Below are 25401 nucleotides of genomic sequence, written 5' to 3'. Positions count from 1 at the left end.
ACCTCTAAATCTCTCGTGTCAGGTCAGAGGTTTTACCTCTAAATATCCCGTGTCAGGTCAGAGGTTTTACCTCTCAATCTTCCGTGGCAGGTCAGAGGTTTTACCTCTCAATCTTCCGTGTCAGGTCAGAGGTTTTACCGCTAGATCTCTCGTGTCAGGTCAGAGGTTTTACCTCTCAATCTCCCGTGTCAGGTCAGAGATTTTACCTCAAAATCTCTCGTGTCAGGTCAGAGGTTTTACCTCTAAATCTCCAATGTCAGGTCAGAGGTTTTACCTCTAAATCTCCCGTGTCAGGTCAGAGGTGTTGCCTCTAAATCTCTCGTGTCAGGTCAGAGGTTTTACCTCTCATTCTCTCGTGTCAGGTCAGAGGTTTTACCTTTAGATCTCTCGTGTCAGGTCAGAGGCTTTACCTCTATATCTCGCGTGTCAGATCATTGGTTTTACCACTTAATCTCTCGTGTCAGGTCAGAGGTTTTACCACTAAATTTTCCGTGTCATGTCAGAGGTTTTACCTCTAAATCTCTCGTGTCAGGTCAGAGGTTTTACCTCTAAATCTCTCGTGTCAGGTCAGAGATTTTACATCTAGATCTCTCGTGTCAGGTCAGAGGTTTTACTTCAATCTCCCGTGTCAGGTCAGAGGTTTTACCTCTAAATCTCTTGTGTCAGTTCAGATGTTTTACCTCTAAATCTCCCGTGTCAGGTCAGAGGTTTTACCTTTAGATCTTTCGTGTCAGGTCAGAGGGTTTACCTCTAAATCTCCCGTGTCAGGTCAGAGGTTTTACCTCTAAATATCCCGTGTCAGGTCAGAGGTTTTACCTCTAAATCTCTCGTGTCAGGTCAGAGGTTTTACCTCTCAATCTCTCGTGTCAGGTCAGAGGTTTTACCTTTAGATCTCTCGTGTCAGGTCAGAGGTTTTACATCTAGATCTCTCGTGTCAGGTCAGAGGTTTTACTTCAATCTCCCGTGTCAGGTCAGAGGTTTTACCTCTAAATCTCTTCTAGATTTGAAGCTTTCGTGACTGCAATGATTCATATTCTCAGGTTTTTTCGGTAAAGTCACGTAGGTAAAACATTAAAAGTAATGAAAGTAAAACAAAACAAAACAAAAATAAAAATAAAATTCACGACGTTTCGGAGGCAACACAAGTCTCCGTCATCAGGTGGGACCGTCACAGCCAGATTAGCTGCATCAAGTGAAGCAATGATTCAAAATGTAATCCCTTATAAGCAAGTTGAAGGGGGGGAGGAGAGGGGGGGGGAGTTCATCAGAATGTGGTAGCCAATGAATGGAACGTATCGGGAGGGAGGGGGGGTGGGAGGGGGAGGGAGCCAACAAAACATTTGGCGACGGCTTGGACGCGGCTGCTGCGCACGCCAACACAATGGGCAGAAAGGGTGGAGGGGAGGTCTGATACACATGATAGAACAAAGGAACGAAAATGCCCATGTTTATACCAATGCAGGCTGAAAAATGAAGAGAGTACTGTTAAAAATAACTGGGGATGTTAACACTCGGTGAAGTAAATTAAAATAGTGCCTGTCAGATAAGATGGTCCAAAAAGTGTAATTAAGTCTTTTTTGCGTGGTTAATAACATCTTTCCAGTGATTACTGAGTTTGTACCCATCATCACGGTTGAAATTATGTCTGTGTTTGTATATTTGTATGGCTTCGTGTACAAACCTTTGATGGTAGCCAGGAGGCTTGCAGAGAACCTTGGTCTCGGAAAAGACAATATCATGAGAGCCCGCCGAGTTGTAGCAATGATCGGCAACGGCCGAAGAATCAGTTCTGCCGTGTTTCAGATCTGACTTGTGCTCGCGGACACGATCAGCAACATGACGTTTTGTTTCTCCAATGTAGCAATCACCACAAATGCAACTCAATTTGTAGACTCCAGGATACTGTAAGTCAGGAACGACATCCTTCACAGATGGAATCAGATCACGGATTTTATGCACTGTGCTGAATCGGACTTGGATCTTATGTTTGTTTAGAATTTTGGAGATCTTTTTGGTCACGCCTGCTATGTATGGTAACGTGATAGTTTTGGTCGGAGTTTCATGTGGTTGTTTCTGTGTGGTGGGAGAGACAGCTTGGCGGATAGTACGGTCAGAGTATCCGTTCATCCTGAGGGCCCGATGTACATGTCTTAATTCATCAGTCAGGTGGTGTTGGTCAGAAATGCCATGGGCTCTGTGGTATAGCGTTTTGATGAGAGAATTCTTTTGAGATGGGTGGTGGTGGGAATCCGGTTTCAGGTAGGAATCTGTGTGGGTGGCTTTCCTGTAGACAGAATGTCCCAAGGATCCGTCAAGCCTCCTCTTAAACAGAATATCCAAGAATGGTAGTTTACCGTCTTTCTCCACTTCCATGGTGAATCTGATAGATGGGTGTCTAGAATTGATGTGGTCCAAGAAGTGGTTCAATGCTGGGAGGCCATGTGGCCAGATGACGAAAGTGTCATCCACATATCTCTTCCACAGGGAAGGACGCAGGGTGGATGTCTGGATGGCGTCTGATTCAAACTTTTCCATGAAAATGTTGGCTATAACTGGTGACAAGGGGGAGCCCATAGGGGTACCCTCATTCTGTTTGTAGAAGGTGCCATTCCAGGTAAAATAGGTGTTGGTGAGGCAATGCCTAACCAGCGCAGGTACATCAGAATTCAATCCCTGTTGGACTAAGTCCTCAATTATTGTTAGGGTGTCCGGTACTGGGACTTTGGTAAACAAAGATACTACATCAAAGCTGACGAGAATGTCATCAGGAGGTAGTACCATGTCCTTAACCATAGAGACTAATTGGGTTGAGTTGAGTACTGCCGAAGAGGTCTTGCCTGTGAAGGGGAGCAGAGTATCTGATAGAAAACGGGCTAGTTTGTACGTCGGAGAGTTTATCGTCGACACGATGGGTCGTAGCGGGGTGCCTTCTTTATGGATTTTAGGAAGACCATAGAGTCTGGGAGGTCTTGCCGCCGATGGTTTTAGAGAGGGACGTTTGCTTGGTTCGATTAGGGAAGTCGAACTCATGATGATACTGTTGGTTTTTGTCGTTAGGCTTTTAGTGGGATCGTTTTTAATTTTGGAGTAACTCCCATCATTAAGAAGGTCCAGGATTTTGTTGTTGTATGAATCTTTATCCATGATGACCGTGGCATTGCCCTTGTCTGCCGAGAGGATGACTATATCATCTCTCTTTTTTAAATTCGCGAGTTCAGAGCGTTCGTTTTTGCTGATGTTACTAGTGGGTTTCTTAGCATTCTTGAGAATAGTAGCTATTTCAGCTCTTGCTACATCAGCATGGATGTGTCCTATGCCTCTGAGGGCTACATCAATCTGAGAAATCATATCCTCTACTGGTATATATTTAGGGGTGACGGCGAAATTTAGTCCTTTGGCCAGTACCGTTTTTAGATTGTCAGAGATTGGAATGTTACTCTGATTAATCACGGTCTTGTTAACATCCAGCTTTGCGATGTGTGGCTCTGGTTTCTTTTTAGATAGGAGGTTGAATTTAGAAATCAGGTTAGCTTTGCATTTGGCTGACATTGAGTCAGCAGAAGCAGAAGTCATGTTATCAACGTGGTTCCAATCAGAAGGTGACATTTTTTGTGTTAACATTAGATGTGTTTGTAAGAGAGTCTTGTCTAAATTATCGAGTTCAGATCGGAGTAACCTTATTCTCTCCGAGATTAGTGATAGGCTAGCTTTAAATAAGATCTGTTTGGAGTTCGGTGAGGACACAGCAGCGGATGTGAGTGTGAAAGCGATGGGTATTACCTTGTTATCGCGGCATCTCTTGAGGAAGGCCAGCGTCTCGAGAACCAACAGTATCATCATGAGTTCGACTTCCCTAATCGAACCAAGCAAACGTCCCTCTCTAAAACCATCGGCGGCAAGACCTCCCAGACTCTATGGTCTTCCTAAAATCCATAAAGAAGGCACCCCGCTACGACCCATCGTGTCGACGATAAACTCTCCGACGTACAAACTAGCCCGTTTTCTATCAGATACTCTGCTCCCCTTCACAGGCAAGACCTCTTCGGCAGTACTCAACTCAACCCAATTAGTCTCTATGGTTAAGGACATGGTACTATCTCCTGATGACATTCTCGTCAGCTTTGATGTAGTATCTTTGTTTACCAAAGTCCCAGTACCAGACACCCTAACAATAATTGAGGACTTAGTCCAACAGGGATTGAATTCTGATGTACCTGCGCTGGTTAGGCATTGCCTCACCAACACCTATTTTACCTGGAATGGCACCTTCTACAAACAGAATGAGGGTACCCCTATGGGCTCCCCCTTGTCACCAGTTATAGCCAACATTTTCATGGAAAAGTTTGAATCAGACGCCATCCAGACATCCACCCTGCGTCCTTCCCTGTGGAAGAGATATGTGGATGACACTTTCGTCATCTGGCCACATGGCCTCCCAGCATTGAACCACTTCTTGGACCACATCAATTCTAGACACCCATCTATCAGATTCACCATGGAAGTGGAGAAAGACGGTAAACTACCATTCTTGGATATTCTGTTTAAGAGGAGGCTTGACGGATCCTTGGGACATTCTGTCTACAGGAAAGCCACCCACACAGATTCCTACCTGAAACCGGATTCCCACCACCACCCATCTCAAAAGAATTCTCTCATCAAAACGCTATACCACAGAGCCCATGGCATTTCTGACCAACACCACCTGACTGATGAATTAAGACATGTACATCGGGCCCTCAGGATGAACGGATACTCTGACCGTACTATCCGCCAAGCTGTCTCTCCCACCACACAGAAACAACCACATGAAACTCCGACCAAAACTATCACGTTACCATACATAGCAGGCGTGACCAAAAAGATCTCCAAAATTCTAAACAAACATAAGATCCAAGTCCGATTCAGCACAGTGCATAAAATCCGTGATCTGATTCCATCTGTGAAGGATGTCGTTCCTGACTTACAGTATCCTGGAGTCTACAAATTGAGTTGCATTTGTGGTGATTGCTACATTGGAGAAACAAAACGTCATGTTGCTGATCGTGTCCGCGAGCACAAGTCAGATCTGAAACACGGCAGAACTGATTCTTCGGCCGTTGCCGATCATTGCTACAACTCGGCGGGCTCTCATGATATTGTCTTTTCCGAGACCAAGGTTCTCTGCAAGCCTCCTGGCTACCATCAAAGGTTTGTACACGAAGCCATACAAATATACAAACACAGACATAATTTCAACCGTGATGATGGGTACAAACTCAGTAATCACTGGAAAGATGTTATTAACCACGCAAAAAAGACTTAATTACACTTTTTGGACCATCTTATCTGACAGGCACTATTTTAATTTACTTCACCGAGTGTTAACATCCCCAGTTATTTTTAACAGTACTCTCTTCATTTTTCAGCCTGCATTGCTATAAACATGGGCATTTTCGTTCCTTTGTTCTATCATGTGTATCAGACCTCCCCTCCACCCTTTCTGCCCATTGTGTTGGCGTGCGCAGCAGCCGCGTCCAAGCCGTCGCCAAATGTTTTGTTGGCTCCCTCCCCCTCCCACCCCCCTCCCTCCCGATACGTTCCATTCATTGGCTACCACATTCTGATGAACTCCCCCCCCCTCTCCTCCCCCCCTTCAACTTGCTTATAAGGGATTACATTTTGAATCATTGCTTCACTTGATGCAGCTAATCTGGCTGTGACGGTCCCACCTGATGACGGAGACTTGTGTTGCCTCCGAAACGTCGTGAATTTTATTTTTATTTTTGTTTTGTTTTATTTTACTTTCATTACTTTTAATGTTTTACCTACGTGACTTTACCGAAAAAACCTGAGAATATGAATATCTAAATCTCTTGTGTCAGTTCAGATGTTTTACCTCTAAATCTCCCGTGTCAGGTCAGAGGTTTTACCTTTAGATCTTTCGTGTCAGGTCAGAGGGTTTACCTCTAAATCTCCCGTGTCAGGTCGGAGGTTTTACCTCAAAATATCCCGTGTCAGGTCAGAGGTTTTACCTCTATATCTCTAATGTCAGGTGAGAGGTTCTACCTCTCGATTTCTCATGTCAGGTCAGAGGTTTTACCTTTAGATCTCTCGTGTCAGGTCAGAGGTTTTACCTCTCAATCTCTCGTTTCAGGTCAGAGGTTTTACCTCTAAATCTCCCATGTCAGGTCAGAGGTTTTACCTCTAAATCTCGTGTCAGGTCAGAGGTTTTACCTTTAGATCTTTCGTGTCAGGTCAGAGGTTTTACCTCTACATCTCTTGTGTCAGGTCAGAGGGTTTACCTCTAAATCTCCCATGTCAGGTCAGAGGTTTTACCTCTAAATCTCCCGTGTCAGGTCAGAGGTTTTACCTCTAGATCTCTCGTGTCAGGTCAGAGGTTTTACATCTAAATCTCTCGTGTCAGGTCAGGGGTTTTTCCTCTAAATCTCTCGTGTCAGGTCAGATGTTTTACCTCTAAATTTCTCGTGTCAGGTCAGAGGTTTTACCTCTAGATCTCTCGTGTCAAGTCAGATGTTTTACCTCTAGATCTCCCGTGTCAGGTCATAGGTTTTACCTCTCAATCTCTCGTGTCAGGTCAGAGGTTTTACCTCTAAATCTCTCGTCTGGTCAGAGGTTTTACATCTTTATCTCTAGTGTCAGGTGAGAGGTTTTACTTCTCGATTTCTCATGTCAGGTCAGAGATTTTACCTCTAAATCTCTTGTCAGGTCAGAAGTTTTACCTCTAGATTTCTCGTGTCAGGTCAGAGGTTTTACCTTTATATCTCTCGTGTCAGGTCAGAGATTTTACCTCTAAATCTCTCGTGTCAGGTCAGAGATTTTACCTCTAAATCTCTTGTCAGGTCAGATGTTTTACCTCTAAATCTCTCGTGTCAGGTCATAGGTTTTACCTCTAAATCTCCCATGTCAGGTCAGAGGTTTTACCTCTAAATCTCCCGTGTCAGGTCAGAGGTTTTACCTCTATCTCTCGTGTCAGGTCAGAGGTTTTACCTCTAAATCTCTCGTGTCAGGTCAGAAGTTTTACCTCTAAATCTCTCGTGTCAGGTCAGAGGTTTTACTTCTAGATCTCTCGTGTCAGGTCAGACGTTTTACCTCTGAATCTTTCGTGTCAGGTCAGATGTTTTACCTCTAAATCTTCCGTGTCAGGTCAGAGGTTTTACCTCTAAATATCCCGTGTCAGGTCAGAGGTTTTACCTCTCAACCTTCCGTGTCAGGTCAGAGGTATTACCTCTCAATCTTCCGTGTCAGGTCAGAGGTTTTACCTCTAGATCTCTCGTGTCAGGTCAGATATTTTACCTCTAAATCTCCCGTGTCGGGTCAGAGGTTTTACCTCTAAATATCCCGTGTAAGGACAGAGGTTTTACCTCTATCTCTCATGTCAGGTGAGAGGTTCTACCTCTCGATTTCTTATGTCAGGTCAGAGGTTTTACCTTTAGATCTCTCGTGTCAGGTCAGAGGTTTTACCTCTCAATCTCTCGTTTCAGGTCAGAGGTTTTACCTCTAAATCTCCCATGTCAGGTCAGAGGTTTTACCTCTAAATCTCGTGTCAGGTCAGAGGTTTTACCTTTAGATCTTTCGTGTCAGGTCAGAGGTTTTACCTCTACATCTCTTGTGTCAGGTCAGAGGGTTTACCTCTAAATCTCCCGTGTCAGATCAGAGGTTTTACCTCTAAATTTCTCGTGTCAGGTCAGAGGTTTTACCTCTAGATCTCTCGTGTCAAGTCAGATGTTTTACCTCTAGATCTCCCGTGTCAGGTCATAGGTTTTACCTCTCAATCTCTCGTGTCAGGTCAGAGGTTTTACCTCTAAATCTCTCGTCTGGTCAGAGGTTTTACATCTTTATCTCTAGTGTCAGGTGAGAGGTTTTACTTCTCGATTTCTCATGTCAGGTCAGAGATTTTACCTCTAAATCTCTTGTCAGGTCAGAAGTTTTACCTCTAGATTTCTCGTGTCAGGTCAGAGGTTTTACCTTTATATCTCTCGTGTCAGGTCAGAGATTTTACCTCTAAATCTCTCGTGTCAGGTCAGAGATTTTACCTCTAAATCTCTTGTCAGGTCAGATGTTTTACCTCTAAATCTCTCGTGTCAGGTCATAGGTTTTACCTCTAAATCTCCCATGTCAGGTCAGAGGTTTTACCTCTAAATCTCCCGTGTCAGGTCAGAGGTTTTACCTCTATCTCTCGTGTCAGGTCAGAGGTTTTACCTCTAAATCTCTCGTGTCAGGTCAGAAGTTTTACCTCTAAATCTCTCGTGTCAGGTCAGAGGTTTTACTTCTAGATCTTTCGTGTTAGGTCAGACGTTTTACCTCTGAATCTTTCGTGTCAGGTCAGAGGTTTTACCTCTAAATCTTCCGTGTCAGGTCAGAGGTTTTACCTCTCAATCTTCCGTGTCAGGTCAGAGGTATTACCTCTCAATCTTCCGTGTCAGGTCAGAGGTTTTACCTCTAGATCTCTCGTGTCAGGTCAGATATTTTACCTCTAAATCTCCCGTGTCGGGTCAGAGGTTTTACCTCTAAATATCCCGTGTAAGGACAGAGGTTTTACCTCTATATCTCTCATGTCAGGTGAGAGGTTCTACCTCTCGATTTCTCATGTCAGGTCAGAGGTTTTTCCTTTAGATATCTCGTGTCAGGTCAGAGGTTTTACCTCTAGATCTCTCGTATCAGGTCAGAGGTTTTACTTCTCAATCTCCCGTGTCAGGTCAGAGGTTTTACCTCTAGATCTCTTGTGTCAGTTCAGATGTTTTACCTCTAAATCTCCCGTGTCAGGTCAGAGGTTTTACCTTTAGATCTTTCGTGTCAGGTCAGAGGGTTTACCTCTAAATCTCCCGTGTCAGGTCAGAGGTTTTACCTCTAAATATCCCGTGTCAGGTCAGAGGTTTTACCTCTAAATCTCTCGTGTCAGGTCAGAGGTTTTACCTCTCAATCTCTCGTGTCAGGTCAGAGGTTTTACCTTTAGATCTCTCGTGTCAGGTCAGAGGCTTTACCTCTATATCTCGCGTGTCAGATCATTGGTTTTACCACTTAATCTCTCGTGTCAGGTCAGAGGTTTTACCACTAAATTTTCCGTGTCATGTCAGAGGTTTTACCTTTAAATCTCTCGTGTCAGGTCAGAGGTTTTACCTCTAAATCTCTCGTGTCAGGTCAGAGATTTTACATCTAGATCTCTCGTGTCAGGTCAGAGGTTTTACTTCAATCTCCCGTGTCAGGTCAGAGGTTTTACCTCTAAATCTCTTGTGTCAGTTCAGATGTTTTACCTCTAAATCTCCCGTGTCAGGTCAGAGGTTTTACCTTTAGATCTTTCGTGTCAGGTCAGAGGGTTTACCTCTAAATCTCCCGTGTCAGGTCAGAGGTTTTACCTCAAAATATCCCGTGTCAGGTCAGAGGTTTTACCTCTATATCTATCATGTCAGGTGAGAGGTTCTACCTCTCGATTTCTCATGTCAGGTCAGAGGTTTTACCTTTAGATCTCTCGTGTCAGGTCAGAGGTTTTACCTCTCAATCTCTCGTTTCAGGTCAGAGGTTTTACCTCTAAATCTCCCATGTCAGGTCAGAGGTTTTACCTCTAAATCTCGTGTCAGGTCAGAGGTTTTACCTTTAGATCTTTCGTGTCAGGTCAGAGGTTTTACCTCTACATCTCTTGTGTCAGGTCAGAGGGTTTACCTCTAAATCTCCCGTGTCAGGTCAGAGGTTTTACCTCTAAATCTCCCGTGTCAGGTCAGAGGTTTTACCTCTAGATCTCTCGTGTCAGGTCAGAGGTTTTACATCTAAATCTCTCGTGTCAGGTCAGAGGTTTTTCCTCTAAATCTCTCGTGTCAGGTCAGATGTTTTACCTCTAAATTTCTCGTGTCAGGTCAGAGGTTTTACCTCTAGATCTCTCGTGTCAAGTCAGATGTTTTACCTCTAGATCTCCCGTGTCAGGTCATAGGTTTTACCTCTCAATCTCTCGTGTCAGGTCAGAGGTTTTACCTCTAAATCTCTCGTCTGGTCAGAGGTTTTACATCTTTATCTCTAGTGTCAGGTGAGAGGTTTTACTTCTCGATTTCTCATGTCAGGTCAGAGATTTTACCTCTAAATCTCTTGTCAGGTCAGAAGTTTTACCTCTAGATTTCTCGTGTCAGGTCAGAGGTTTTACCTTTATATCTCTCGTGTCAGGTCAGAGATTTTACCTCTAAATCTCTCGTGTCAGGTCAGAGATTTTACCTCTAAATCTCTTGTCAGGTCAGATGTTTTACCTCTAAATCTCTCGTGTCAGGTCATAGGTTTTACCTCTAAATCTCCCATGTCAGGTCAGAGGTTTTACCTCTAAATCTCCCGTGTCAGGTCAGAGGTTTTACCTCTATCTCTCGTGTCAGGTCAGAGGTTTTACCTCTAAATCTCTCGTGTCAGGTCAGAAGTTTTACCTCTAAATCTCTCGTGTCAGGTCAGAGGTTTTACTTCTAGATCTCTCGTGTCAGGTCAGACGTTTTACCTCTGAATCTTTCGTGTCAGGTCAGATGTTTTACCTCTAAATCTTCCGTGTCAGGTCAGAGGTTTTACCTCTAAATATCCCGTGTCAGGTCAGAGGTTTTACCTCTCAATCTTCCGTGTCAGGTCAGAGGTATTACCTCTCAATCTTCCGTGTCAGGTCAGAGGTTTTACCTCTAGATCTCTCGTGTCAGGTCAGATATTTTACCTCTAAATCTCCCGTGTCGGGTCAGAGGTTTTACCTCTAAATATCCCGTGTAAGGACAGAGGTTTTACCTCTATATCTCTCATGTCAGGTGAGAGGTTCTACCTCTCGATTTCTCATGTCAGGTCAGAGGTTTTTCCTTTAGATATCTCGTGTCAGGTCAGAGGTTTTACCTCTAGATCTCTCGTATCAGGTCAGAGGTTTTACTTCTCAATCTCCCGTGTCAGGTCAGAGGTTTTACCTCTAGATCTCTCGTGTCAGGTCAGATATTTTACCTCTAAATCTCTCGTGTCAGGTCAGAGATTTTACCTCTAAATCTCTCGTGTCAGGTCAGAGGTTTTACCTTTAGATCTCTCGTGTCAGGTCAGAGGCTTTACCTCTATATCTCGCGTGTCAGATCATTGGTTTTACCACATAATCTCTCGTGTCAGGTCAGAGGTTTTACCACTAAATTTTCCGTGTCATGTCAGAGGTTTTACCTCTAAATCTCTCGTGTCAGGTCAGAGGTTTTACCTCTAAATCTCTCGTGTCAGGTCAGAGGTTTTACCTCTAGATCTCTCGTGTCAGGTCAGAGGTTTTACATCTAAATCTCTCGTGTCAGGTCAGAGGTTTTTCCTCTAAATCTCTCGTGTCAGGTCAGATGTTTTACCTCTAAATTTCTCGTGTCAGGTCAGAGGTTTTACCTCTAGATCTCTCGTGTCAAGTCAGATGTTTTACCTCTAGATCTCCCGTGTCAGGTCATAGGTTTTACCTCTCAATCTCTCGTGTCAGGTCAGAGGTTTTACCTCTAAATCTCTCGTCTGGTCAGAGGTTTTACATCTTTATCTCTAGTGTCAGGTGAGAGGTTTTACTTCTCGATTTCTCATGTCAGGTCAGAGATTTTACCTCTAAATCTCTTGTCAGGTCAGAAGTTTTACCTCTAGATTTCTCGTGTCAGGTCAGAGGTTTTACCTTTATATCTCTCGTGTCAGGTCAGAGATTTTACCTCTAAATCTCTCGTGTCAGGTCAGAGATTTTACCTCTAAATCTCTTGTCAGGTCAGATGTTTTACCTCTAAATCTCTCGTGTCAGGTCATAGGTTTTACCTCTAAATCTCCCATGTCAGGTCAGAGGTTTTACCTCTAAATCTCCCGTGTCAGGTCAGAGGTTTTACCTCTATCTCTCGTGTCAGGTCAGAGGTTTTACCTCTAAATCTCTCGTGTCAGGTCAGAAGTTTTACCTCTAAATCTCTCGTGTCAGGTCAGAGGTTTTACTTCTAGATCTCTCGTGTCAGGTCAGACGTTTTACCTCTGAATCTTTCGTGTCAGGTCAGATGTTTTACCTCTAAATCTTCCGTGTCAGGTCAGAGGTTTTACCTCTAAATATCCCGTGTCAGGTCAGAGGTTTTACCTCTCAATCTTCCGTGTCAGGTCAGAGGTATTACCTCTCAATCTTCCGTGTCAGGTCAGAGGTTTTACCTCTAGATCTCTCGTGTCAGGTCAGATATTTTACCTCTAAATCTCCCGTGTCGGGTCAGAGGTTTTACCTCTAAATATCCCGTGTAAGGACAGAGGTTTTACCTCTATATCTCTCATGTCAGGTGAGAGGTTCTACCTCTCGATTTCTCATGTCAGGTCAGAGGTTTTTCCTTTAGATATCTCGTGTCAGGTCAGAGGTTTTACCTCTAGATCTCTCGTATCAGGTCAGAGGTTTTACTTCTCAATCTCCCGTGTCAGGTCAGAGGTTTTACCTCTAGATCTCTCGTGTCAGGTCAGATATTTTACCTCTAAATCTCTCGTGTCAGGTCAGAGATTTTACCTCTAAATCTCTCGTGTCAGGTCAGAGGTTTTACCTTTAGATCTCTCGTGTCAGGTCAGAGGCTTTACCTCTATATCTCGCGTGTCAGATCATTGGTTTTACCACTTAATCTCTCGTGTCAGGTCAGAGGTTTTACCACTAAATTTTCCGTGTCATGTCAGAGGTTTTACCTCTAAATCTCTCGTGTCAGGTCAGAGGTTTTACCTCTAAATCTCTCGTGTCAGGTCAGAGATTTTACATCTAGATCTCTCGTGTCAGGTCAGAGGTTTTACTTCAATCTCCCGTGTCAGGTCAGAGGTTTTACCTCTAAATCTCTTGTGTCAGTTCAGATGTTTTACCTCTAAATCTCCCGTGTCAGGTCAGAGGTTTTACCTTTAGATCTTTCGTGTCAGGTCAGAGGGTTTACCTCTAAATCTCCCGTGTCAGGTCAGAGATTTTACCTCTAAATATCCCGTGTCAGGTCAGAGGTTTTACCTCTAAATCTCTCGTGTCAGGTCAGAGGTTTTACCTCTCAATCTCTCGTGTCAGGTCAGAGGTTTTACCTTTAGATCTCTCGTGTCAGGTCAGAGGCTTTACCTCTATATCTCGCGTGTCAGATCATTGGTTTTACCACTTAATCTCTCGTGTCAGGTCAGAGGTTTTACCACTAAATTTTCCGTGTCATGTCAGAGGTTTTACCTCTAAATCTCTCGTGTCAGGTCAGAGGTTTTACCTCTAAATCTCTCGTGTCAGGTCAGAGGTTTTACCTTTAGATCTTTCGTGTCAGGTCAGAGGGTTTACCTCTAAATCTCCCGTGTCAGGTCAGAGGTTTTACCTCAAAATATCCCGTGTCAGGTTAGAGGTTTTACCTCTATATCTCTCATGTCAGGTGAGAGGTTCTACCTCTCGATTTCTCATGTCAGGTCAGAGGTTTTACCTTTAGATCTCTCGTGTCAGGTCAGAGGTTTTACCTCTCAATCTCTCGTTTCAGGTCAGAGGTTTTACCTCTAAATCTCCCATGTCAGGTCAGAGGTTTTACCTCTAAATCTCGTGTCAGGTCAGAGGTTTTACCTTTAGATCTTTCGTGTCAGGTCAGAGGTTTTACCTCTACATCTCTTGTGTCAGGTCAGAGGGTTTACCTCTAAATCTCCCGTGTCAGGTCAGAGGTTTTACCTCTAAATCTCCCGTGTCAGGTCAGAGGTTTTACCTCTAGATCTCTCGTGTCAGGTCAGAGGTTTTACATCTAAATCTCTCGTGTCAGGTCAGAGGTTTTTCCTCTAAATCTCTCGTGTCAGGTCAGATGTTTTACCTCTAGATCTCCCGTGTCAGGTCATAGGTTTTACCTCTCAATCTCTCGTGTCAGGTCAGAGGTTTTACCTCTAAATCTCTCGTCTGGTCAGAGGTTTTACCTCTAGATTTCTCGTGTCAGGTCAGAGGTTTTACCTTTATATCTCTCGTGTCAGGTCAGAGATTTTACCTCTAAATCTCTCGTGTCAGGTAAGAGATTTTACCTCTAAATCTCTTGTCAGGTCAGATGTTTTACCTCTAAATCTCTCGTGTCAGGTCAGAGGTTTTACCTCTAAATCTCCCGTGTCAGGTCAGAGGTTTTACCTCTATCTCTCGTGTCAGGTCAGAGGTTTTACCTCTAAATCTCTCGTGTCAGGTCAGAAGTTTTACCTCTAAATCTCTCGTGTCAGGTCAGAGGTTTTACTTCTAGATCTCTCGTGTCAGGTCAGACGTTTTACCTCTGAATCTTTCGTGTCAGGTCAGATGTTTTACCTCTAAATCTTCCGTGTCAGGTCAGAGGTTTTACCTCTAAATATCCCGTGTCAGGTCAGAGGTTTTACCTCTCAATCTTCCGTGTCAGGTCAGAGGTATTACCTCTCAATCTTCCGTGTCAGGTCAGAGGTTTTACCTCTAGATCTCTCGTGTCAGGTCAGATATTTTACCTCTAAATCTCCCGTGTCGGGTCAGAGGTTTTACCTCTAGATCTCTCGTATCAGGTCAGAGGTTTTACTTCTCAATCTCCCGTGTCAGGTCAGAGGTTTTACCTCTAAATCTCTCGTATCAGGTCAGAGGTTTTACTTCTCAATCTCCCGTGTCAGGTCAGAGGTTTTACCTCTAGATCTCTCGTGTCAGGTCAGATATTTTACCTCTAAATCTCTCGTGTCAGGTCAGAGATTTTACCACTAAATCTCTCGTGTCAGGTCAGAGGTTTTACCTCTAGATTTCTCGTGTCAGGTCAGAGGTTTTACCTTTATATCTCTCGTGTCAGGTCATTGGTTTTACCTTTTAATCTCTCGTGTCAGGTCAGAGGTTTTTCCTCTAAATCTCTCGTGTCAGGTCAGATGTTTTACCTCTAAATTTCTCGTGTCAGGTCAGAGGTTTTACCTCTAGATCTCTCGTGTCAAGTCAGATGTTTTACCTCTAGATCTCCCGTGTCAGGTCATAGGTTTTACCTCTCAATCTCTCGTGTCAGGTCAGAGGTTTTACCTCTAAATCTCTCGTCTGGTCAGAGGTTTTACATCTTTATCTCTAGTGTCAGGTGAGAGGTTTTACTTCTCGATTTCTCATGTCAGGTCAGAGATTTTACCTCTAAATCTCTTGTCAGGTCAGAAGTTTTACCTCTAGATTTCTCGTGTCAGGTCAGAGGTTTTACCTTTATATCTCTCGTGTCAGGTCAGAGATTTTTCCTCTAAATCTCTCGTGTCAGGTCAGAGGTTTTACCTCTAAATATCCCGTGTCAGGTCAGAGGTTTTACCTCTAAATCTCTCGTGTCAGGTCAGAGGTTTTACCTCTCAATCTCTCGTGTCAGGTCAGAGGTTTTACCTTTAGATCTCTCGTGTCAGGTCAGAGGCTTTACCTCTATATCTCGCGTGTCAGATCATTGGTTTTACCACTTAATCTCTCGTGTCAGGTCAGAGGTTTTACCACTAAATTTTCCGTGTCATGTCAGAGGTTTTACCTTTAAATCTCTCGTGTCAGGTCAGAGGTTTTACCTCTAAATCTCTCGTGTCAGGTCAGAGATTTTACATCTAGATCTCTCGTGTCAGGTCAGAGGTTTTACTTCAATCTCCCGTGTCAGGTCAGAGGTTTTACCTCTAAATCTCTTGTGTCAGTTCAGATGTTTTACCTCTAAATCTCCCGTGTCAGGTCAGAGGTTTTACCTTTAGATCTTTCGTGTCAGGTCAGAGGGTTTACCTCTAAATCTCCCGTGTCAGGTCAGAGGTTTTACCTCAAAATATCCCGTGTCAGGTCAGAGGTTTTACCTCTATATCTATCATGTCAGGTGAGAGGTTCTACCTCTCGATTTCTCATGTCAGGTCAGAGGTTTTACCTTTAGATCTCTCGTGTCAGGTCAGAGGTTTTACCTCTCAATCTCTCGTTTCAGGTCAGAGGTTTTACCTCTAAATCTCCCATGTCAGGTCAGAGGTTTTACCTCTAAATCTCGTGTCAGGTCAGAGGTTTTACCTTTAGATCTTTCGTGTCAGGTCAGAGGTTTTACCTCTACATCTCTTGTGTCAGGTCAGAGGGTTTACCTCTAAATCTCCCGTGTCAGGTCAGAGGTTTTACCTCTAAATCTCCCGTGTCAGGTCAGAGGTTTTACCTCTAGATCTCTCGTGTCAGGTCAGAGGTTTTACATCTAAATCTCTCGTGTCAGGTCAGAGGTTTTTCCTCTAAATCTCTCGTGTCAGGTCAGATGTTTTACCTCTAAATTTCTCGTGTCAGGTCAGAGGTTTTACCTCTAGATCTCTCGTGTCAAGTCAGATGTTTTACCTCTAGATCTCCCGTGTCAGGTCATAGGTTTTACCTCTCAATCTCTCGTGTCAGGTCAGAGGTTTTACCTCTAAATCTCTCGTCTGGTCAGAGGTTTTACATCTTTATCTCTAGTGTCAGGTGAGAGGTTTTACTTCTCGATTTCTCATGTCAGGTCAGAGATTTTACCTCTAAATCTCTTGTCAGGTCAGAAGTTTTACCTCTAGATTTCTCGTGTCAGGTCAGAGGTTTTACCTTTATATCTCTCGTGTCAGGTCAGAGATTTTACCTCTAAATCTCTCGTGTCAGGTCAGAGATTTTACCTCTAAATCTCTTGTCAGGTCAGATGTTTTACCTCTAAATCTCTCGTGTCAGGTCATAGGTTTTACCTCTAAATCTCCCATGTCAGGTCAGAGGTTTTACCTCTAAATCTCCCGTGTCAGGTCAGAGGTTTTACCTCTATCTCTCGTGTCAGGTCAGAGGTTTTACCTCTAAATCTCTCGTGTCAGGTCAGAAGTTTTACCTCTAAATCTCTCGTGTCAGGTCAGAGGTTTTACTTCTAGATCTCTCGTGTCAGGTCAGACGTTTTACCTCTGAATCTTTCGTGTCAGGTCAGATGTTTTACCTCTAAATCTTCCGTGTCAGGTCAGAGGTTTTACCTCTAAATATCCCGTGTCAGGTCAGAGGTTTTACCTCTCAATCTTCCGTGTCAGGTCAGAGGTATTACCTCTCAATCTTCCGTGTCAGGTCAGAGGTTTTACCTCTAGATCTCTCGTGTCAGGTCAGATATTTTACCTCTAAATCTCCCGTGTCGGGTCAGAGGTTTTACCTCTAAATATCCCGTGTAAGGACAGAGGTTTTACCTCTATATCTCTCATGTCAGGTGAGAGGTTCTACCTCTCGATTTCTCATGTCAGGTCAGAGGTTTTTCCTTTAGATATCTCGTGTCAGGTCAGAGGTTTTACCTCTAGATCTCTCGTATCAGGTCAGAGGTTTTACTTCTCAATCTCCCGTGTCAGGTCAGAGGTTTTACCTCTAGATCTCTCGTGTCAGGTCAGATATTTTACCTCTAAATCTCTCGTGTCAGGTCAGAGATTTTACCTCTAAATCTCTCGTGTCAGGTCAGAGGTTTTACCTTTAGATCTCTCGTGTCAGGTCAGAGGCTTTACCTCTATATCTCGCGTGTCAGATCATTGGTTTTACCACATAATCTCTCGTGTCAGGTCAGAGGTTTTACCACTAAATTTTCCGTGTCATGTCAGAGGTTTTACCTCTAAATCTCTCGTGTCAGGTCAGAGGTTTTACCTCTAAATCTCTCGTGTCAGGTCAGAGATTTTACATCTAGATCTCTCGTGTCAGGTCAGAGGTTTTACTTCAATCTCCCGTGTCAGGTCAGAGGTTTTACCTCTAAATCTCTTGTGTCAGTTCAGATGTTTTACCTCTAAATCTCCCGTGTCAGGTCAGAGGTTTTACCTTTAGATCTTTCGTGTCAGGTCAGAGGGTTTACCTCTAAATCTCCCGTGTCAGGTCAGAGGTTTTACCTCTCAATCTCTCGTGTCAGGTCAGAGGTTTTACCTTTAGATCTCTCGTGTCAGGTCAGAGGCTTTACCTCTATATCTCGCGTGTCAGATCATTGGTTTTACCACTTAATCTCTCGTGTCAGGTCAGAGGTTTTACCACTAAATTTTCCGTGTCATGTCAGAGGTTTTACCTCTAAATCTCTCGTGTCAGGTCAGAGGTTTTACCTCTAAATCTCTCGTGTCAGGTCAGAGATTTTACATCTAGATCTCTCGTGTCAGGTCAGAGGTTTTACTTCAATCTCCCGTGTCAGGTCAGAGGTTTTACCTCTAAATCTCTTGTGTCAGTTCAGATGTTTTACCTCTAAATCTCCCGTGTCAGGTCAGAGGTTTTACCTTTAGATCTTTCGTGTCAGGTCAGAGGGTTTACCTCTAAATCTCCCGTGTCAGGTCAGATGTTTTACCTCAAAATATCCCGTGTCAGGTCAGAGGTTTTACCTCTATATCTCTCATGTCAGGTGAGAGGTTCTACCTCTCGATTTCTCATGTCAGGTCAGAGGTTTTACCTTTAGATCTCTCGTGTCAGGTCAGAGGTTTTACCTCTCAATCTCTCGTTTCAGCTCAGAGGTTTTACCTCTAAATCTCCCATGTCAGGTCAGAGGTTTTACCTCTAAATCTCGTGTCAGGTCAGAGGTTTTACCTTTAGATCTTTCGTGTCAGGTCAGAGGGTTTACCTCTAAATCTCCCGTGTCAGGTCAGAGGTTTTACCTCAAAATATCCCGTGTCAGGTCAGAGGTTTTACCTCTATATCTCTCATGTCAGGTGAGAGGTTCTACCTCTCGATTTCTCATGTCAGGTCAGAGGTTTTACCTTTAGATCTCTCGTGTCAGGTCAGAGGTTTTACCTCTCAATCTCTCGTTTCAGGTCAGAGGTTTTACCTCTAAATCTCCCATGTCAGGTCAGAGGTTTTACCTCTAAATCTCGTGTCAGGTCAGAGGTTTTACCTTTAGATCTTTCGTGTCAGGTCAGAGGTTTTACCTCTACATCTCTTGTGTCAGGTCAGAGGGTTTACCTCTAAATCTCCCGTGTCAGGTCAGAGGTTTTACCTCTAAATCTCCCGTGTCAGGTCAGAGGTTTTACCTCTAGATCTCTCGTGTCAGGTCAGAGGTTTTACATCTAAATCTCTCGTGTCAGGTCAGAGGTTTTTCCTCTAAATCTCTCGTGTCAGGTCAGATGTTTTACCTCTAAATTTCTCGTGTCAGGTCAGAGGTTTTACCTCTAGATCTCTCGTGTCAAGTCAGATGTTTTACCTCTAGATCTCCCGTGTCAGGTCATAGGTTTTACCTCTCAATCTCTCGTGTCAGGTCAGAGGTTTTACCTCTAAATCTCTCGTCTGGTCAGAGGTTTTACATCTTTATCTCTAGTGTCAGGTGAGAGGTTTTACTTCTCGATTTCTCATGTCAGGTCAGAGATTTTACCTCTAAATCTCTTGTCAGGTCAGAAGTTTTACCTCTAGATTTCTCGTGTCAGGTCAGAGGTTTTACCTTTATATCTCTCGTGTCAGGTCAGAGATTTTACCTCTAAATCTCTCGTGTCAGGTCAGAGATTTTACCTCTAAATCTCTTGTCAGGTCAGATGTTTTACCTCTAAATCTCTCGTGTCAGGTCATAGGTTTTACCTCTAAATCTCCCATGTCAGGTCAGAGGTTTTACCTCTAAATCTCCCGTGTCAGGTCAGAGGTTTTACCTCTATCTCTCGTGTCAGGTCAGAGGTTTTACCTCTAAATCTCTCGTGTCAGGTCAGAAGTTTTACCTCTAAATCTCTCGTGTCAGGTCAGAGGTTTTACTTCTAGATCTCTCGTGTCAGGTCAGACGTTTTACCTCTGAATCTTTCGTGTCAGGTCAGATGTTTTACCTCTAAATCTTCCGTGTCAGGTCAGAGGTTTTACCTCTAAATATCCCGTGTCAGGTCAGAGGTTTTACCTCTCAATCTTCCGTGTCAGGTCAGAGGTATTACCTCTCAATCTTCCGTGTCAGGTCAGAGGTTTTACCTCTAGATCTCTCGTGTCAGGTCAGATATTTTACCTCTAAATCTCCCGTGTCGGGTCAGAGGTTTTACCTCTAAATATCCCGTGTAAGGACAGAGGTTTTACCTCTATATCTCTCATGTCAGGTGAGAGGTTCTACCTCTCGATTTCTCATGTCAGGTCAGAGGATTTTCCTTTAGATATCTCGTGTCAGGTCAGAGGTTTTACCTCTAGATCTCTCGTATCAGGTCAGAGGTTTTACTTCTCAATCTCCCGTGTCAGGTCAGAGGTTTTACCTCTAGATCTCTCGTGTCAGGTCAGATATTTTACCTCTAAATCTCTCGTGTCAGGTCAGAGATTTTACCTCTAAATCTCTCGTGTCAGGTCAGAGGTTTTACCTTTAGATCTCTCGTGTCAGGTCAGAGGCTTTACCTCTATATCTCGCGTGTCAGATCATTGGTTTTACCACTTAATCTCTCGTGTCAGGTCAGAGGTTTTACCACTAAATTTTCCGTGTCATGTCAGAGGTTTTACCTCTAAATCTCTCGTGTCAGGTCAGAGGTTTTACCTCTAAATCTCTCGTGTCAGGTCAGAGATTTTACATCTAGATCTCTCGTGTCAGGTCAGAGGTTTTACTTCAATCTCCCGTGTCAGGTCAGAGGTTTTACCTCTAAATCTCTTGTGTCAGTTCAGATGTTTTACCTCTAAATCTCCCGTGTCAGGTCAGAGGTTTTACCTTTAGATCTTTCGTGTCAGGTCAGAGGGTTTACCTCTAAATCTCCCGTGTCAGGTCAGAGATTTTACCTCTAAATATCCCGTGTCAGGTCAGAGGTTTTACCTCTAAATCTCTCGTGTCAGGTCAGAGGTTTTACCTCTCAATCTCTCGTGTCAGGTCAGAGGTTTTACCTTTAGATCTCTCGTGTCAGGTCAGAGGCTTTACCTCTATATCTCGCGTGTCAGATCATTGGTTTTACCACTTAATCTCTCGTGTCAGGTCAGAGGTTTTACCACTAAATTTTCCGTGTCATGTCAGAGGTTTTACCTCTAAATCTCTCGTGTCAGGTCAGAGGTTTTACCTCTAAATCTCTCGTGTCAGGTCAGAGGTTTTACCTTTAGATCTTTCGTGTCAGGTCAGAGGGTTTACCTCTAAATCTCCCGTGTCAGGTCAGAGGTTTTACCTCAAAATATCCCGTGTCAGGTTAGAGGTTTTACCTCTATATCTCTCATGTCAGGTGAGAGGTTCTACCTCTCGATTTCTCATGTCAGGTCAGAGGTTTTACCTTTAGATCTCTCGTGTCAGGTCAGAGGTTTTACCTCTCAATCTCTCGTTTCAGGTCAGAGGTTTTACCTCTAAATCTCCCATGTCAGGTCAGAGGTTTTACCTCTAAATCTCGTGTCAGGTCAGAGGTTTTACCTTTAGATCTTTCGTGTCAGGTCAGAGGTTTTACCTCTACATCTCTTGTGTCAGGTCAGAGGGTTTACCTCTAAATCTCCCGTGTCAGGTCAGAGGTTTTACCTCTAAATCTCCCGTGTCAGGTCAGAGGTTTTACCTCTAGATCTCTCGTGTCAGGTCAGAGGTTTTACATCTAAATCTCTCGTGTCAGGTCAGAGGTTTTTCCTCTAAATCTCTCGTGTCAGGTCAGATGTTTTACCTCTAGATCTCCCGTGTCAGGTCATAGGTTTTACCTCTCAATCTCTCGTGTCAGGTCAGAGGTTTTACCTCTAAATCTCTCGTCTGGTCAGAGGTTTTACATCTTTATCTCTAGTGTCAGGTGAGAGGTTTTACTTCTCGATTTCTCATGTCAGGTCAGAGATTTTACCTCTAAATCTCTTGTCAGGTCAGAAGTTTTACCTCTAGATTTCTCGTGTCAGGTCAGAGGTTTTACCTTTATATCTCTCGTGTCAGGTCAGAGATTTTACCTCTAAATCTCTCGTGTCAGGTAAGAGATTTTACCTCTAAATCTCTTGTCAGGTCAGATGTTTTACCTCTAAATCTCTCGTGTCAGGTCATAGGTTTTACCTCTAAATCTCCCATGTCAGGTCAGAGGTTTTACCTCTAAATCTCCCGTGTCAGGTCAGAGGTTTTACCTCTATCTCTCGTGTCAGGTCAGAGGTTTTACCTCTAAATCTCTCGTGTCAGGTCAGAAGTTTTACCTCTAAATCTCTCGTGTCAGGTCAGAGGTTTTACTTCTAGATCTCTCGTGTCAGGTCAGACGTTTTACCTCTGAATCTTTCGTGTCAGGTCAGATGTTTTACCTCTAAATCTTCCGTGTCAGGTCAGAGGTTTTACCTCTAAATATCCCGTGTCAGGTCAGAGGTTTTACCTCTCAATCTTCCGTGTCAGGTCAGAGGTATTACCTCTCAATCTTCCGTGTCAGGTCAGAGGTTTTACCTCTAGATCTCTCGTGTCAGGTCAGATATTTTACCTCTAAATCTCCCGTGTCGGGTCAGAGGTTTTACCTCTAAATATCCCGTGTAAGGACAGAGGTTTTACCTCTATATCTCTCATGTCAGGTGAGAGGTTCTACCTCTCGATTTCTCATGTCAGGTCAGAGGTTTTTCCTTTAGATATCTCGTGTCAGGTCAGAGGTTTTACCTCTAGATCTCTCGTATCAGGTCAGAGGTTTTACTTCTCAATCTCCCGTGTCAGGTCAGAGGTTTTACCTCTAGATCTCTCGTGTCAGGTCAGATATTTTACCTCTAAATCTCTCGTGTCAGGTCAGAGATTTTACCACTAAATCTCTCGTGTCAGGTCAGAGGTTTTACCTCTAGATTTCTCGTGTCAGGTCAGAGGTTTTACCTTTATATCTCTCGTGTCAGGTCATTGGTTTTACCTTTTAATCTCTCGTGTCAGGTCAGAGGTTTTTCCTCTAAATCTCTCGTGTCAGGTCAGATGTTTTACCTCTAAATTTCTCGTGTCAGGTCAGAGGTTTTACCTCTAGATCTCTCGTGTCAAGTCAGATGTTTTACCTCTAGATCTCCCGTGTCAGGTCATAGGTTTTACCTCTCAATCTCTCGTGTCAGGTCAGAGGTTTTACCTCTAAATCTCTCGTCTGGTCAGAGGTTTTACATCTTTATCTCTAGTGTCAGGTGAGAGGTTTTACTTCTCGATTTCTCATGTCAGGTCAGAGATTTTACCTCTAAATCTCTTGTCAGGTCAGAAGTTTTACCTCTAGATTTCTCGTGTCAGGTCAGAGGTTTTACCTTTATATCTCTCGTGTCAGGTCAGAGATTTTACCTCTAAATCTCTCGTGTCAGGTAAGAGATTTTACCTCTAAATCTCTTGTCAGGTCAGATGTTTTACCTCTAAATCTCTCGTGTCAGGTCATAGGTTTTACCTCTAAATCTCCCATGTCAGGTCAGAGGTTTTACCTCTAAATCTCCCGTGTCAGGTCAGAGGTTTTACCTCTATCTCTCGTGTCAGGTCAGAGGTTTTACCTCTAAATCTCTCGTGTCAGGTCAGAAGTTTTACCTCTAAATCTCTCGTGTCAGGTCAGAGGTTTTACTTCTAGATCTCTCGTGTCAGGTCAGACGTTTTACCTCTGAATCTTTCGTGTCAGGTCAGATATTTTACCTCTAAATCTTCCGTGTCAGGTCAGAGGTTTTACCTCTAAATATCCCGTGTCAGGTCAGAGGTTTTACCTCTCAATCTTCCGTGTCAGGTCAGAGGTATTACCTCTCAATCTTCCGTGTCAGGTCAGAGGTTTTACCTCTAGATCTCTCGTGTCAGGTCAGATATTTTACCTCTAAATCTCCCGTGTCGGGTCAGAGGTTTTACCTCTAAATATCCCGTGTAAGGACAGAGGTTTTACCTCTATATCTCTCATGTCAGGTGAGAGGTTCTACCTCTCGATTTCTCATGTCAGGTCAGAGGTTTTTCCTTTAGATATCTCGTGTCAGGTCAGAGGTTTTACTTCTCAATCTCCCGTGTCAGGTCAGAGGTTTTACCTCTAGATCTCTCGTGTCAGGTCAGATATTTTACCTCTAAATCTCTCGTGTCAGGTCAGAGATTTTACCACTAAATCTCTCGTGTCAGATCAGAGGTTTTACCTCTAGATTTCTCGTGTCAGGTCAGAGGTTTTACCTTTATATCTCTCGTGTCAGGTCATTGGTTTTACCTTTTAATCTCTCGTGTCAGGTCAGATGTTTTACCTCTAAATCTTCCGTGTCAGGTCAGAGGTTTTACCTCTAAATATCCCGTGTCAGGTCAGAGGTTTTACCTCTCAATCTTCCGTGTCAGGTCAGAGGTATTACCTCTCAATCTTCCGTGTCAGGTCAGAGGTTTTACCTCTAGATCTCTCGTGTCAGGTCAGATATTTTACCTCTAAATCTCCCGTGTCGGGTCAGAGGTTTTACCTCTAAATATCCTGTGTAAGGACAGAGGTTTTACCTCTATATCTCTCATGTCAGGTGAGAGGTTCTACCTCTCGATTTCTCATGTCAGGTCAGAGGTTTTTCCTTTAGATATCTCGTGTCAGGTCAGAGGTTTTACCTCTAGATCTCTCGTATCAGGTCAGAGGTTTTACTTCTCAATCTCCCGTGTCAGGTCAGAGGTTTTACCTCTAGATCTCTCGTGTCAGGTCAGATATTTTACCTCTAAATCTCTCGTGTCAGGTCAGAGATTTTACCACTAAATCTCTCGTGTCAGGTCAGAGGTTTTAGCTCTAGATTTCTCGTGTCAGGTCAGAGGTTTTACCTTTATCTCTCGTGTCAGGTCATTGGTTTTACCTTTTAATCTCTCGTGTCAGGTCAGAGGTTTTACCTATAGATCTCTCGTGTCAGGTCAGAGGTTTTACCTCTAAATCTCCCGTGTCAGGTCAGAGGTTTTACCTCTAAAGCTCTCGTGTCAGGTCCGAGGTTTTACCTCTAAATCTCCCGCGTCTGGTCAGCGGTTTTACATTTAGATCTTTCGTGTCATGACAGAGGGTTTACCTCTAAATCTCCCGTGTCAGGTCAGAGGTTTTACCTCTAAATATCCCGTGTCAGGTCAGAGGTTTTACCTCTCAATCTTCCGTGGCAGGTCAGAGGTTTTACCTCTCAATCTTCCGTGTCAGGTCAAAGGTTTTACCGCTAGATCTCTCGTGTCAGGTCAGAGGTTTTACCTCTCAATCTCCCGTGTCAGGTCAGAGATTTTACCTCAAAATCTCTCGTGTCAGGTCAGAGGTTTTACCTCTAAATCTCTCGTGTCAGGTCAGAGGTTTTACCTCTAAATCTCTCGTGTCAGTTCAGAGGTTTTACCTCTCAATATCTCGTGTCAGGTCATTGGTTTTACCTTTTAATCTCTCGTGTCAGGTCAGAGGTTTTACCTATAGATCTCTCGTGTCAGGTCAGAGGTTTTACCTCTCAATATTCCGTGTCAGGTCAGAGGTTTTACCTCTCAATCTTCCGTGTCAGGTCAGAGGTTTTACCTCTCAATCTCCCGTGTCAGGTCAGAGATTTTACCTCAAAATCTCTCGTGTCAGGTCAGAGGTTTTACCTCTAAATCTTTCGTGTCAGGTCAGAGGATTTACCTCTAAATCTCTCGTGTCAGTTCAGAGGTTTTACCTCTCAATCTCTCGTGTCAGGTAAGAGGTTTTACCTCTAGATTTCACATGTCAGCTCAGAGGTTTTACCTTTAGATCTTGTGTGTCAGGTCAAATGTTTTACCTCTATATCTCTTG

This window comes from Lampetra fluviatilis, chromosome 57 (genome assembly GCF_964198595.1).
Source record: "Lampetra fluviatilis chromosome 57, kcLamFluv1.1, whole genome shotgun sequence".
NCBI classification, from domain to species: Eukaryota; Metazoa; Chordata; class Hyperoartia; order Petromyzontiformes; family Petromyzontidae; genus Lampetra; species Lampetra fluviatilis.
The sequence above is the reverse complement of the archived record's forward strand: the minus strand, read 5'-3'. Positions refer to the sequence as shown.